Here is a 15,398-nt window from a genome sequence, read left to right on the forward strand (position 1 = left end):
AATTATAAGAGTTTAATAGAGCTGGGGTATAAAATGCATGGGATGTAGACAGAAAAGCAAATTGAAAAGTTGGTAGCAATCACATGAATAACCCATACTACAGAGTGCGTATCCTAAAGACACTGAATAGTATTTATATGTCCTTAAGTAAAGCAATGATGTGGTCTATTCAGAAAGTTCACTCTGCCAGCAGAGGGGAAATAAATTACAGAGGGGAACACTGGAAAAAAGACTGACTAAGGAGTTATTATGGGACCAAAAAAGTCAAGTGACCAAAAGTCAAGTGATGGTAGACTGGGCTGGTGAGGAGGCTGATGGAGAGAAATGGACAGGCTTGAGAGTCTTGTGGGAGGTAAGACTGACATTTCTTGGTTATGGGTTAAATATGCGGGGGGAGTAATGGAGTCAAAGAGGACCTTGAGATTTCTGGCAAGTGGGTGGACTGTGGTGTCCTTAACCAGTACAGGAAACCCTGAAAGAGAAGCAGGCTGGGAGGTGAAGAAGGAGACAATGAGTTTGATTTGGGGCTTTTAAGGTTGAAGGGTCTGTGAGTATTCAAGTGGAGACATCCAAGAAGCTAGATCCATAGATCTGGAACTCAGGAGACTGTTCTGAGATAGAGATATAGTTGTAGGAATCATAAATATATAGATGGTCATTTTTAAATGGGAATGAATGGTTTCACTCAGGGAGAATGTGTAGAAGGAGAGAAGTCCACCTCAAGCAGAATGCTGAGGAGTGGCAGAAAAGATGCGATCCTGGTGCAGGGATGTAGGGGTGGTGCTGACAATAAACTATCAGGAAAGCAAGAAAGCGAGGAGAGGAATTCTCCGTTCCGTGTGCCAAAGTCCTCAGTGATTGGTAAGTTCTAATGTCCCTTGTGGATGGGAGAGGAAGCCTTTCTGGTTCCTTCTACTCCCCAGTACAACTGCATGTAACCCTGAATGGCATGTGGTGCTCTCCTCCCCACGGGGCTGTGCGTATAAGTGACAATAAACTGCTGCCAGTCTCATCTGTCCAGTGTCGGGTGGTCTGTGTCTGGGCATCTTATACCATGTAGAGTGGAGGGAATCCTTCACCAACAGGGTGAACAGCTAGTGATCAGAACACAGGGTAGATGTCATGACAAGAACATATGAGTTTCTTATGATCAAACGAACTCCACTGAGTGGGCTGGGCTTGAGTTAACTTGCAGGTTCCTCAGGTGAGGGCAGTCTGACAAGGGGGTCCAGCAGCAAAAGAATACCCATGTCTCCTGGAAGTAGGATCTCAGAGGGAGGGGCCTCTGAAGTCTCATGTCAGGGAACTGTCTGGAAGTTTCTGTAGGTCCTTCCAAAGAACTCATGCATGTGCCGGAGCTGCACCAAAAATCTGTCAATGACAGTGAGAGAACCATGGTAACCACTAATAGGGTGGCTACAAACAAGGCTGTCAATTGAGTTAAGAGCAACTTGTCTCTGTTCCTCTGCTTACTCACCACCACACCTTGAAGAGCTAAGTCTCAAAGTAGTGGGGAAATTTCAGAACCAGACTAGCACTTCCCCCAACCATAATTTCCAAGGTTGCTAAAGTAGAAAAGGAAGATAGTGAAATAGTAGACTCTGCCTTTCTAACCCCCTACCCACAATGCAAACAGCTGGAGTAGGAGGAAAATCACACAAACCATTGTCCCCACTGAATTTGTATCCCCAAAGCCACAAGTCGGCCCACTACAGGGCCAGCAGAGCAGGGGATCTCAACTTTTACTAATTTAAAGAGAAGGAAACATTGTGGACTCTGCCCCAAATAGCATTAAAAGGCAGGAAACAAATTCTACAGAGCCTGATTGGAAACAGAAGTTGAGGCGGAAAAAATCAAAATGTTTATACCTATCCAACTGTGTTAAAAGTGATCAGTAAACTGATTACACATATAGAATTTTGTAAAATTGTTTAGCTCTCAGTGGAATCCATCTAGTAACATGTGAGATTTTGTTCACCCTTCAGAAGTAAGAGCTTTGTACACATTTTCAAAACTATTATTCAGATGTGCACAGGACTGTACCTGCCATTTTGCAGAAGCTCAATAAACATTTGTTGAATGGGAACAAATGTGTGGATGAGGTTGGGCCCTGAGTGCAAAAAACGGGGCAAACTATGAATGAGGCTAAGGTCTTAACTGGCCTAAAACAGAGCTTTGCCTGTATATGCAAGACTCCTTTCTCTCAGGCAAAAAAAAAAAAAAAAAACTTTCCCAGCCAAGTCTGTAGGAATGAAGGGAGCAGGGAAGAGATATTAAATTTATCTGATTATTTAGTTGTGTTCCTTCTCAGGCACCTGTATGATCAGAAGAACAATAAATCACAGACCTGGGTTTCATATCTGATAGACCCTTCCCATCCCTTTAATTGTACCTCTCTCCCATCCCCAATCTACTATTATTCCCCTTATTTAAGGCACCACGAGCCCTCTGATAAACCTTTGAGAGCTAAGTGCTAAGAGCCAACAGGTAAAGAACAAAGCCTCCACTGGGCCTGATGTAAGCGATGCACCTGCCACACCAGGAACAAAGGCAGCTTCCCCCAGTCTGCACCAGAGACTCACATCTTCCCGGACCTGGTTCACAGGCTGCCTCCAGAGGGCTCTTGAGAGACGTGGTGAGGTTGTAGTTTGACAGATTCCTATATGGCTAATTAACATTCATAGTAAGAAACAAACTTGGACTTGTAAAGGTAGTCTGTAGATATCATAGGACAGTCTTTACACAGTTGAAGTAGTAAGATTCCAACAGGAAGTCCAAGGAAATTATTCACTTCCAGTTCATAACAAATTACTTGACCACTCTTCATTTGGAGACCTGCACTATCACTGCTTTTGAGACAGGTTTACCTTCCTTGAGCCTGGATCTATAATGATACTTTCCCGAGCCTTCTTCCCCTAGGGGAAGAGAAAGGATATGGCAAAGAAGGGAAGAACATAAAGATGAACAAAATAGGGCTTCCCTGGTGGCGCAGTGGTTGAGAATCTGCCTGCTAATGCAGGGGACACGTGTTCGAGCCCTGGTCTGGGAGGATCCCACATGCCGCGGAGCGACGGGGCCCGTGAGCCACAACTACTGAGTCTGCGCGTCTGGAGCCTGTGCTCTGCAACGGGAGAGGCCGCGATAGTGAGTGGCCCACGCACTGTGATGAAGAGTGGCCCCCACTCACCACAACTAGAGAAAGCCCTCGCACAGGAACGAAGACCCAACACAGCAAAAATAAATTAATTAATTAATAAACTCTACCTTAAAAAGAAAAAGTTTAAAAAAAAATGAACAAAATATAACAATATGAAATTTTGGCTGTATATACTTATATTTGAACATTTAGTCCTTTTTTTTTTTCCTTTTCTGTAATAGAAGGGTTTGCCTATAAGGAATGAAAACATTTCTTCTATTATTAATGACTTGGCCTTATTTTAATATAAGCTATTGGAGTTCTTCCCAGTTGGATAAAAGGGGCTGAAAGTGGGAAAGGCAGGAAAGGAACAAGGAAAAGTGGAGAATTCCAAAGACTGGGATCCAAGGAACAAGGAAAAGTGGAGAATTCCAAAGACTGGGATCCAGGGAGAAAAGTGACTCAAGAGACGAACCACTGCCTAGGAAGTGATAGCCAAGCTGGTCTGGAGAAAAAGCACAGGGAGGGAAGGGCATTGTTTGGGCACCTTGGTGCATCGAGATGCCCTATGGATCAACTGCCCAGCCTCCACACATGGCCCACACAGAGGGCTCATGTCAAGTGATGTTCCAATCTTCACCCATAGAAACTTTGATCCACCTGCACCTGTTCTGCACCTACTGACCAGGGAGCTAATCCGTGCTTTTTAACTGTGGCAGAGTATTCTACTACATTCGTTTAATCCATCCTCTAGTAATAGACATTTAGTTTGGCATTAATCCTCTTCTGTCACTAACAGTGCTGCAGTGAATAAACCTCTTCACACTATCTGATACATGTGCAAGTATAAAGCCACATGGACAAATTCTAAACACAGAGCTTGATGGAAAAAGTAAGATACAAGTATACAACATCGTAATTCCATAAACCTACCTGAAAACGCATGCATATAAAACCAATAAATTTCTACGAAAACATGCAAAAAAGATATACATTAAAGACATTAGAATGATTATGGGAAGGTATAAGAAAGCTAAATCATCTCAACTATAACAGGAAGTTAAGAGATTAAATTTGATAAATCAATAAGTAGCATAGAAAGAGAGGAGTAAATACCAGAAGGTATAGCTAAATGAATTACTTCTAGGAAGTAGGATTTAGGGGTGAGGAGGGATAAAGAAGGAAAACTGCTGTTTTTCATTATAAGCTTTTTAGTATTGCTTGATTTTTAAACTATGGGCATGTATTACCTTAATAAGAATAAAATTTGGAAATAAAGGTAATAAAAGTCAAAACAAAAAAAATTAGCCCTAAGGGCAAAGATATGGAAAATAATGTATTAAGATTTTGAATTTCAAATCCAAGGGAACTTTTTAAGGTTTAAATGTGTATAAAATTAAATTTCCCTCTAGGAAAATAACATTACCACAGTAATAAATGAGACTGCTCTTTTCCTCATATCCTCACTAACATTAGGAATAAACTTTTTAAAAAGTCTTCATGGTAAGTTTCTGAAGAAAGTTAGGGAGTGCTTGTTTCTTCAAAATGGATATTTCTGACATTACTCTCAAATATACACACACACACAACGAGCCCAGCTACAAATTTCTGAGGCCCAGCAAAATGAAAATGCAGGGTCCCTTGTTCAAAAATTACTAAGAATTTCAAGGCAGCACCAGCAGAGCTTTAAACCAAGTTCAAGGCCCTTCTAAGTACAGGCCTGGGCAACTGCACAGATCACATGCCCATGAAGCCAGCCCTGCAACATACATCTATTTTCTGCTATTGAATTTCTGAAGGTGAAGAACCTGGGAATTTCCACTTTTAATGAAGAATCTCAGGTGTTCTTAATCAGGGTTCCCAGGAACTATACTTTGAGAACTGCTCTAGACCCACCCATAAGGACCAGAGGAGCACTGAGAGGCATCTCGTAATGACAGAAAACAAGTTTAGCTGGCTTGAAAAAAAAGCATAATTAACCATAGAGCACTTCTCAGTCTTAATTCACCAGTGACATGAGATGAAGGAGTCGGATTACAAAGGACCCTTGAACAACACAAGGGTTAGGGTGTCAACCCTCCACTGCATCTAACTTATAGTCAGCCCTCTGTATCCACAGTTCCTCCATATCCAAAGATTCAACCAAATGCAGATCATGTAGTACTGTAGTATTTACTACTGAAAAGAACCCACATAAAAATGGACCCATGCAGTTCAAACCCAGTGGTGTTCAGGGGTCAACTATATATGCCAGAAGACAAGAACATGCATGATTCCACAGGCAGAAGGCCCTGGACTGAGGTTTAGTACGTGAGCTTTGGTTATCAAGGGGAGATACTAGCTGGCAAGGGCAAGACAGGGTACTAGCTCTTGTGCCTGGAATGGACAGATCAGGTACTGGAACAGAAAGCCAGAACAGGGAAAGTGAATGAATTAATCCAACCATTATTTCCCAAGGTTTTCTGATACAGAGCCCATCTCCAAGGAACTCACAGTCCAGTGGGTGACTCAAACAAGTGAGTCGATACTGATACATGTTCTAATAGAGTCAGGCCTATGCACCATGGGAGAAGAGTGGAAGCATAGCAAAGGAAAGTAGGAAGGGGAAGGGGGAAGATAGCAGTCTTAAGGAAGAGTGGGAGTCCAGGAGGGGAGGAAGGGGAGGGAGGAACTGCAACACAAAAATACTGAAGAGCCAAAGTGAAAGAGCATGTGGTGCTAGGGGAGTTAAGGAGACACTCAGTACCCTGGATGGTGTTTAAGGTATTAGGAGATCAAGGACCAAAGTCCTGTCACCAAACAGGGGGCTCCATGAACAGGTTACAAAATTAAGGGTATCATACAGGCAACCAGCCCCATGGAACCTGAATGTGGAGAAAAACAGGCAGAGAAATCCTGCTTAGCTTCTCGCCTAAAGTCCAGAATAAAGGTCCCAGATTCTCTGGGAACCCATACTGGACCAAGACTCTAAATAGGGATCCAGAGAACCCACCTTCAGGAATCAAAGTGAAGCATCAACAGTGGAATGAATGTGAACAAGAAGGAAAGGCTGAGAGTTCTTCCCTTCCCAATTTCCCTACGTCCCTCACATGGCTGAGCATTAACCCCAAAATTGACATCCCGGTGGCTGTGTCACCTAAGCAGGCCAGGATGGACCATACCCTTCCCTTGAACCCAGCCTGCACCAGAAGCTGGAGCTCTGATGCCTGAAACATCACAGATGCACCTTGCCAGATAAGAACATAAAGACTTCCAAATCCATCCTCTGAAAACTCTGGCTGTCATATAGGTAAGTTGTTGTATCTTTTTTTTTTTCCCCAGTGCATATTTTTTTTTCTTGGTTTATGTCCGATTATCATATATTACTTAAGACTTTACTTAATCCATTACGGGCACCCTAGAATTTATTTGTTTTCAAAGACCTCAGAAGTGGCCACAGGTTATTTTTACCACACAGTCATTTACACATAAATCGTATTTACAGAGGATTGTCCTATATCACCTATTTGAATTTGTTTCTTTACAAAACAAGATTCCCTCCAGGTCCAGAGCTTATGCATAAGTATCTGGTTCCTCTGCAGTCTCAAACTGCAGTACTTCCCCCCATTCTTTTGTTTCCTATTTTTTTCTCTAAGTGCATTGCCTTCATGGACACATCATTTGCTATCTTGATTCTTAGACGTATAGGAATATTTCCATGGTCTTTCATTCTTTTTGAGTTTTCTTCCTTGTGGTATTTTTAGTTTGTACCATCACACTGTTTTTGCTTATATTTTTGAGACTCTTTCTTAATATAGTATGTGGAAAGTTCCCTGATGGCATCATCCTTGCATGGAACTACTTCCAGACCTCAGAGAAGGAAGAGTCCAACATATGGAGTGTGGATAACTACAGTGGCTCAGGGTTGGCAAAAAGGACATGACTTGGTGGACTGATGCTATAAAAAACCTGAAAATCATATATACACAAAGTCACTTCCCAGCCCTCCCCACATCCAAACTGTGGCTTATCACTAAAGAAAAGATGGTGAGAGTGGATTTTTACCCTTCCACAATCCTGGGCTTTGATAGATTTGCTATTTTCCTTTTGAAAAGGCCTTAACATTTGGAAGGCTAAACTGTGATGTAACTTCATGTGAATAAAAACATACGCACATAATGCCCTGACCCATGAAACAAAAAGGTACATAGAAGGTAGCAAAGTATGAAGCACTGAGAAGTGTGATTCTGATTGTTCAGAGGAGGGGGACCTTGGTAATCGCACCTCATCCTTGCACCTACCCTCTTGTACAGAAAAACTTAGGAAGACAGAGATAGGTAATGAGCCTACTGGGCTTAGACATCTGGGTAGAGACTTGCCTGCTGGGGAAAGGAGGAACTAGAACAATATGAAGTTGGTCTCACAGGTAAAGCTGGGATATAAAGGGCATTAAGATGAGGCAGAAGGACAGCTACAGAAGCAGAGGGATGTCACCAGAATGTTTCCACTTCACGTGATCACACAGATCCTACCACTCAACCCTCATTTTACTGTATGTATAAGGAAACTGAGACCCACAGCAGCCAAGGTCAGAAAGCTCGCTCTTAGTAGCAAGCTTTATATTGCACCCCAGTGTGCTGACTACTCTACCCCACCATGCTCCTCAGGCTGACCAGGGCTCCTTGTGAACAGTGGATTAGAGCATTGACTGCCTGCAGCCAGGGAGGCCCCGGCATGGGATGGAAAGTCTAGGGTAAAGACTGTGTATCAGAATCCAGAGTAGACACAGAATTCAAAGGAACGATCACGAGCAGCGGTAGTGAAGGATAGGAATAAATTAAAAGTAACTACAAATTTTCCAAACTAATGAAGGTTCTGTCTCAGCCACTTAAATATTGTGTGAATTTCTGAGTTAAGAAGTTAAGCAGGTAATGGTTGACCCAACTCCATGGAGCTTTTTCATATGGAAACTGGTGATAATCAACATTGCTATATCTCACAAAGTTAAGACATAAAATAACTCACTTAACAAACATTTCTCTACCATATATAAAATAACCAACAAGGACCTACTGTATAGCACAGGGAACTCTACTCATTCTGTAATCATCTATATGGGAAAAGAATGGTATATGTATAGTATAACTGAACCACTTTGCTGTACACCTGAAACCAACACAACACTGTAAATCATCTATACTCCAATATAAAATAAAAGTTAAATTTAAAAAAATTCTCGATCACTTACTGTAAATTAAACAATGTGTTAGCTGCTGGGAATATGCAATTAAGACACTAATCTTGTCCACAACAGTATTAGATACGTGAAAATGCTTTTTAAAATGTAAGCCACCATATAATTTATTACAATTATTACTATTGCAATTATTACTAGGAAAATAAAAGACAACTGATACTATCAAAAATCTTAGGGATAAAAGTTTATCTTGAGGGGTAGGGGAGAGTAGCTGGTGGAAAGAGTAGTTAGAGAATATGGTTTCCAAAATATTAAGCTACAAGTGACAAGGAGGCCTTCAACAAGAAATATGAAACATAGGGCTTCCCTGGGGGCGCGGTGGTTGAGAGTCCACCTGCTGATGCAGGGGACACGGGTTCATGCCCCGGTCCGGGAAGATCCCACACGCCACGGAGCGGCTAGGCCTGTGAGCCATGGCCACTGAGCTTGTGCGTCCAGAGCCTGAGCTCCGCAACAGGAGAGGCCACAACAGTGAGAGGCCCACGTACCACAAAAAAAAAAAAAAAAAAGAAATATGAAACATAATAGATATACAGCAAGTATTTTTTAAGTAAATGAATAAAATTAAGTTGTCGAACTGTTAAGGGCAACATCCATGATGAATCAGGATATGCTGAGTTGCAGCCTGAGGAAGAAAGAGGATTAGAAATGTAGATTTGGGGGAATTCCCTGGCGGTCCAGTGGTTAGGACTCGGCACTTGCACTGCTGAAGGCCCAGTGTTCAGTCCCTGGTCAGGGAACTAAGACCCCACAAGCTGCGCAGCACAGCCCAAAGAAAAAAGAAATGTAGATTTTGGAGTCACACGAAAAGTAACATTTATTAAATGCATTTAGTCTATCAAGATCATTCTAAGTGATTACCAAAAATAAACTCATTTAATCCTAACTGGAATATTCTTGTTCTCGAGTTGCAGGTGAGGAACGTGAAACAGGGCGAGGACAAAAACCTGCTCACCATCACACAGCAGAGTCATGGTTTGAACCCCGGCAGTCAGTCTCCACAGTTTAAGAGCCTAACTACCACGCAATGCTGTGTATTCCTGTTCTTGCAACAAAGAAACGATAAATTACTAAGATCGGATGACTTCTTTATAGTGAGAAAGTGAAGAAAAATTGTCAGGAGCCCATGCAGATCCAAGGTTATAAGGTGAGAATAGGGCCAGAATGTGGAAAAGTAGTAAGGTGATATAGTGGAGGGGTAGAGGCCAGAAAGGCCTATCAATCAGAGCCTACCGAGGAAAACAGAGTCCATTCTACATATGAAGAACAAGGAAATTAATACAGGAAGCTGCTTACACAGGTAATGGAAGAGCTCGAGAATCCCAACAGGATACAGTAAAACAGCCCAGGGATGAGCAATATCAAAAATCTGGTACCACCCTTAAATTGGAAGGACTAAGAGAGAAACCCGTGTCTTAGATTGGATTCTCTGTTCCCTACCCTACCCCCACTGCAAATCAGGGCCTAAGACTAGAGCTTATGAGCATGTAAATATAGGCATATCCTAAACATCAATAAGAAAACATCAAAGAAATCAAAAGAAAAAGGGCGGGAGGCCCGAGCAGACACTTCACAAAAGGGGATATCCAAATTGCAAATAAACATGTGAAAATGTTTCACTCTTCAGACTCACAGACACAGAGAACAGACTTGTAGTTGCCAAGGGGGAGGGAGGGTGGGGGAGGGAAGGATTGGGAGTTTGGGATTAGCCAATGCAAATTATTACATATAGAATGGATAAACAACAAGGTCCTACTGTATAGCACAGGAACTATATTCAATATCCTGTGATAAACCAGAATGGAAAAGAATATTATAAAGAATGTGTGTGTGTGTGTGTGTGTGTGTGTGTGTGTGTATTACTGAATCACTTTGCTGTATACCAGAAATTAACACATTATAAATCAACCATACTTCAATTAAAAAAATGTTTCACTCTTATTAATGATCAGGGAAATCAGATTTAAAACCACAATGTCTTAGTCTGTTCATTCTGCTATAACAAAATACCACAGACTCAGTTGCTTATAAAAAATACAAATGTATTTCTCACAGAGGCAGTAGTTCCCAGATCAGGGTGCCAGCATGGTCCGGTGAAGGCCCTGTTCCAGGTCACAGACTTCTCACTGTGTCCTCCATGGTGGAAGGGGCTAGGGAGCTTTCTGGAGTCTCTTTTCTAAGAGCACTAATCCCATTCATGAGGGCTCTGCCCTCATGACCTAAGCACCTCCAAAATGCCCCACCTCCCTACCATCACCTTGTAGATTAGGATTTCAACACATTAATTTGGGGGGGACACAGACATTCAATCTATAGCACATGATGAAATTATCACTAGACACTTGCCAGACTAGTTAAAATTTTAAAAACAGACAATGCCCCAAGTTGGTGAGGTGGGGCATGTGAAATTCTCATGCACTGCTAATAAAAAGGTAAAATAGTATATAACCACTTAGGAAAATTATGTGGTAGTTTCTATTAACACTAAATATGTATTTATCCTATGACCCAGCAATTTTATTTCTAGGTATATACCCAAAATACATACATATTTTCATCAAAAGATGTGTACAATAATGTTCTTGAATGCAATATTCATAATAGCCAAATGGTGGAAACTTTCCACCTTTCCATTAACACTGCAAGGAATAACTTGTGTGACAGCCACACATTAGAATGCAGCAAGATTGAATAAATTACTACTATATGAAACCCAGTGAGTGGATCTCACAAACGTAATGTTGAGGAAAACAATGCAAACTGCTTGATTCCATTTTACACAAAGTTCGAAAAGAGATATAACCAACCTATGGTGTTAGAAGTCACGACAGCAGTAAGTTTCAGAAAGAAAGAGAGGAGTCCCTGGGAGGAGACACGAGGAATGCTTCTGGAGTCCTGGGAACATTCCACTTCTTGACCTAAGTGGTGACTACATGGGTATGCTCACTTTATGATACCACACAATATGCTCATGACTTATGCATGTATATGTATTTGTGTATTTATGTGATTTGTATGCATATAATGTTTCCATTTTAAAGGCTTCTTTAGAAAAAGATAATGTATGTAAAGCACTAAATATAGTGATTGACATGTATTAGGCTCTTGATATTAGCTATAATGAATAAAATGATGGAAGCTCAGCAATGTGCATTTGTAGTATTTTGGATCATCTGTTAATTCCCTTATTAATACCCTGCAGCCAAAGCTGGAGTAGAAAACGTGTAGTGGGAGGGACCCAGGGGAAAGACCGTTAGAGCAACCATGCCCTTTGGAAGATTGGGGAAAGTACCAATCCCATCGTCTCTCCCTGAAGCTCTAGTGACCCTTCTGTCATTTCCTCATTGTATGTAAAGAGTGAATCATGCCTTAGATAGTTCTTTAATATTTAGTTACTTGGGACACACATATGCTTACTGATAGACTTTTCCCTTTTCTCCAATTCACATCAGTTACCATTTACCACCCTATGCATAATTAAAGCCCATTTAATTATAAACGTTCAAAGAATTTCTGCTCCCATGAACATGCCTCTTTTACTTTTTTACAAAGAGAAGGATTCTACACTCTCCCTATATATGTAGATATAGCTCCTGCTTTGCATTAAGTTTTGCCTCTCATCTTTACCTCCTTAGTACAGAATTCCTTAGCTTACAACTCTTGCCTGATTTAATCTTTATGGCTGTCAGCAGTGAGTCTGCAGAACTCTGGGGAGAATTTCCCTATTACAGAGTTCTTCCCTCTCAATTGGGCAGTCATCCCTAGTCAGCCTCATCTATGCCCATTTCCTTACAGCCTCTCTTGGACAAGGAGCACAGGTTTGCCTCCCTAGTTACACTTCCTCTTTTCCTTATGTGGGAAGATTTCACAGTCCAGCTGGCACACCTGCTTCACTTCACCAAACACATTCCTTACTCAAGGGCATGCTTGAACCACATTCCTAATTGGTCTGTCCCTTTCAGCCCTAAATGAAAGGCTCCTGCCAAGAAGCAGGCTCCATGATCCCTGGGCAGTACTTCTCTGGTTGAATATTTACATCCCACAAGCCATCAGAACAGAAGAGTTCTCCCTCGATAATTGCTGTATCTCTAGCTCTATGCCTTAGTAGGCAATCCATCCATATTTGTTTTTGAATTTAACACCCTGCGGTTGGGACGGCAGATGTCTTAGGCAGAGTATCGCTGCACTGTTTCACTTCACTGGAGACACAATAGACAGTAAGCTGAGCTAGTAGGTTGCACAGGGCCGGGACAAGCAGAAAGATGGATGCTAACCAGTGCCCTGGTTCATAAGGCCACAGAAAAAATAGCAAAATCAACATTAAAGAGTGTGAGAGCAAACTACTGTGTCTACAATTTGCAGGTCAAAACTTGCTATGTCTAGAGCAAGAATTAGGAGTATAGGTGCAGAGTTGAAGAGTTTCTAGGATTTAGGACAGAGTAAATATTTATCACACGAATGAATGAGTGAATGAATTAAATAGGGCTTCATGGGCACTAAGGAAATTAAAAGCCAAGGGCCCAAATTATAGTAGGCAATTGTAGACCACCATTGTGTGATGTGGACTACTACATCCCATTGTACAATGTTACTATCACAGTACAATACTAGCACAAATGTAGTACTGGGGTGTGAGATAGTCGCAGAACTGTCTTCTTTATATGCTGAAACCTGTATTCCTCTCCAACATTCCCCTGAAATTGCAATCACAAAATCTGGCTAAACACAAATCCAATGGCCATAAAGAGTAGTATAGCAATTTGCTCTCCTACAGCAATAAATGTCTCTTTACCACACATTTCCCAACACACTGTTTTCAAACTTTTTGATCTTTGTCAATCTGATTGATGAAAATTAGCATCTCAGTGAAACTTATTGTGCATTTTTCTAATTATAAAGGAGGCTGCACATCTTTTCATGAGTTTATGAGATGCTTGTATGTTCTTTCCTCTGAACTATCTAATCCAGTTTTACCTCTTTTTCTAGTGAGTTATTGGTTTATTCCCCAGCAATCTATAAACGTCACTTATATAGTATAGGACTCAGTCCTCTGGAATATGACTTGTAAATATTTTTCCTAGATAATCTGTCTTTTGACTTTGCGTTTGTCATGAAGGTTTTTTAATATAGTTGAATTTATAAATATTTTCATGACTGCTATATTTTGTGGCATGCTTAGATAAGCCTTGTCCTAACCAGAATTATTTTTAAAGACTTCCTTGATTTTTCTACTCATTATTGCTTTTTGCACTTAAATCTTTAATCCACTTGGAATCCATTTTGGTCTAGGAATGTTAGGTATGCGTTGTGCAACATTTTTTTTCTACATAGGTCAATGTCATATACTGATTTGAAATAATTCCTTTATCAGAGCTGAAATTCCCACATGCATTTGGGTCCATATTTGGGCTTTCTATTCTGATGCATTGGTCTACTTATGTGCTACTATAAAACTATTTCAATTTGTATAACTTTATGTTTAATGATAAAAATTTTCCTGGCCATTCTTGCTTTTTAATTTTTCTATATGAACTTTAAAATCAACTTGCCTTATTGCAAGAAACAAACAAAAACAAACCAAAAAAAGTCCTACTGGTGATTTAGTAAAATGACACTAAATTCCTGACTTAACTTGTATAACCCTGTCCAATAACATGGCATCCTTCTCAACTTATGAAGTCTCCTTTATGTCCCACAGGGGATTATAATGTTTTCTTCAACTAGATCTTACACATTTCTTCAGATTATTCTTAGAAACTTTACTCGTTGTTGCTGTTTTGATAACTGGATTATTCACCATCATATCCTCCAACTGTTTATAATTTGCAGATATGAAGGCTATTGTTCTCTTTACATGGATTTTATATCCACTCATATTTCTAAATTCTCTTATCTGAATAAAATTTCACTTGATTCTTTTGGGTTTTTCAAAAGAACAATCCAGGGCTTCCCTGGTGGTGCAGTGGTTGAGAGCCCGCCTGCCGATGCAGAGGACACGGGTTCGTGCCCTGGTTCGGGAAGATGCCACATGCCGCGGAGCGGCTTTGCCCGTGAGCCATGGCCGCTGAGCCTGCGCGTCCGGAGACGGGAGAGGTCACAGCAGTGAGAGGCCCGCGTAGCGCACAATCCAAACTCCCTCCCTCCTTCTCCCTAATTATATAGGTTAGTACCCCTACAATGATGTTCACAATTTTTCATGATGGTGGACATCCTCTAGGCATGTTTTTGCTGTTGATCTTGTAACATGACAAATTATATTGTTTCCTCTTTCTGAATCATTTGTAAATCCTGGAATAAACCCCATATGGTCTTTATATATTATGATTTTAAAGTGCTACTAGCTTCTGTTTCCTAGGGCATTTGCATCAATTTTTATAAATGAGATTGATCTATGGGTTTTTTATATTCAATCTTTATTATTTATCAATTCTATGCTTACTTCATCAAAGAATGAACGCTTTTCTTTTATAGGCTCTAGAACTGCACTGTCCAGTACAGTAGCCAATAGCAATACATGGCTGCTTAAGTTTAAGTTAATTGGAATTAAATAAAATTAAGATTCGGCCCTCCATAGAACTAGCTGCATTCAAGTGTTCAATAGTCACACGCTTCCCTATACTGGTCAGTAGAGTTAGAACATCCCTACCACCACAAAAAGTTTTAGTGGGCAGTAATGCTATAGAACAATCTAAAAGGCAATCAAATTATCTGTTATTTAATGATATTCAAAGAATAGCTCTTAGAAAAATGTTGCTATGTCTTTGATGGAAATTGATGTTCTGATTTTTCTACTTTTTCTGGCATTACTTGTGATCATTTACATATTCCTAGAAAATTATCCAGTTCTTCAGTGTTTTCAAATTCATTCAAATAGACTTAGAAAACTAGGCTGTTATGGTTCTCCCTATTTTCTTTTAATCTGTAGGTATTTCCTCAATTATCTTTTGCTATATGAGGAATCTGTGCTACCTGCCTGTTTTCTTGATTAGATTAGGTGACGGTCAACTACAGTCCCCAGTTATTCAA

Source organism: Pseudorca crassidens, chromosome 2 (assembly GCF_039906515.1).
Source record: "Pseudorca crassidens isolate mPseCra1 chromosome 2, mPseCra1.hap1, whole genome shotgun sequence".
Taxonomy (NCBI): Eukaryota; Metazoa; Chordata; class Mammalia; order Artiodactyla; family Delphinidae; genus Pseudorca; species Pseudorca crassidens.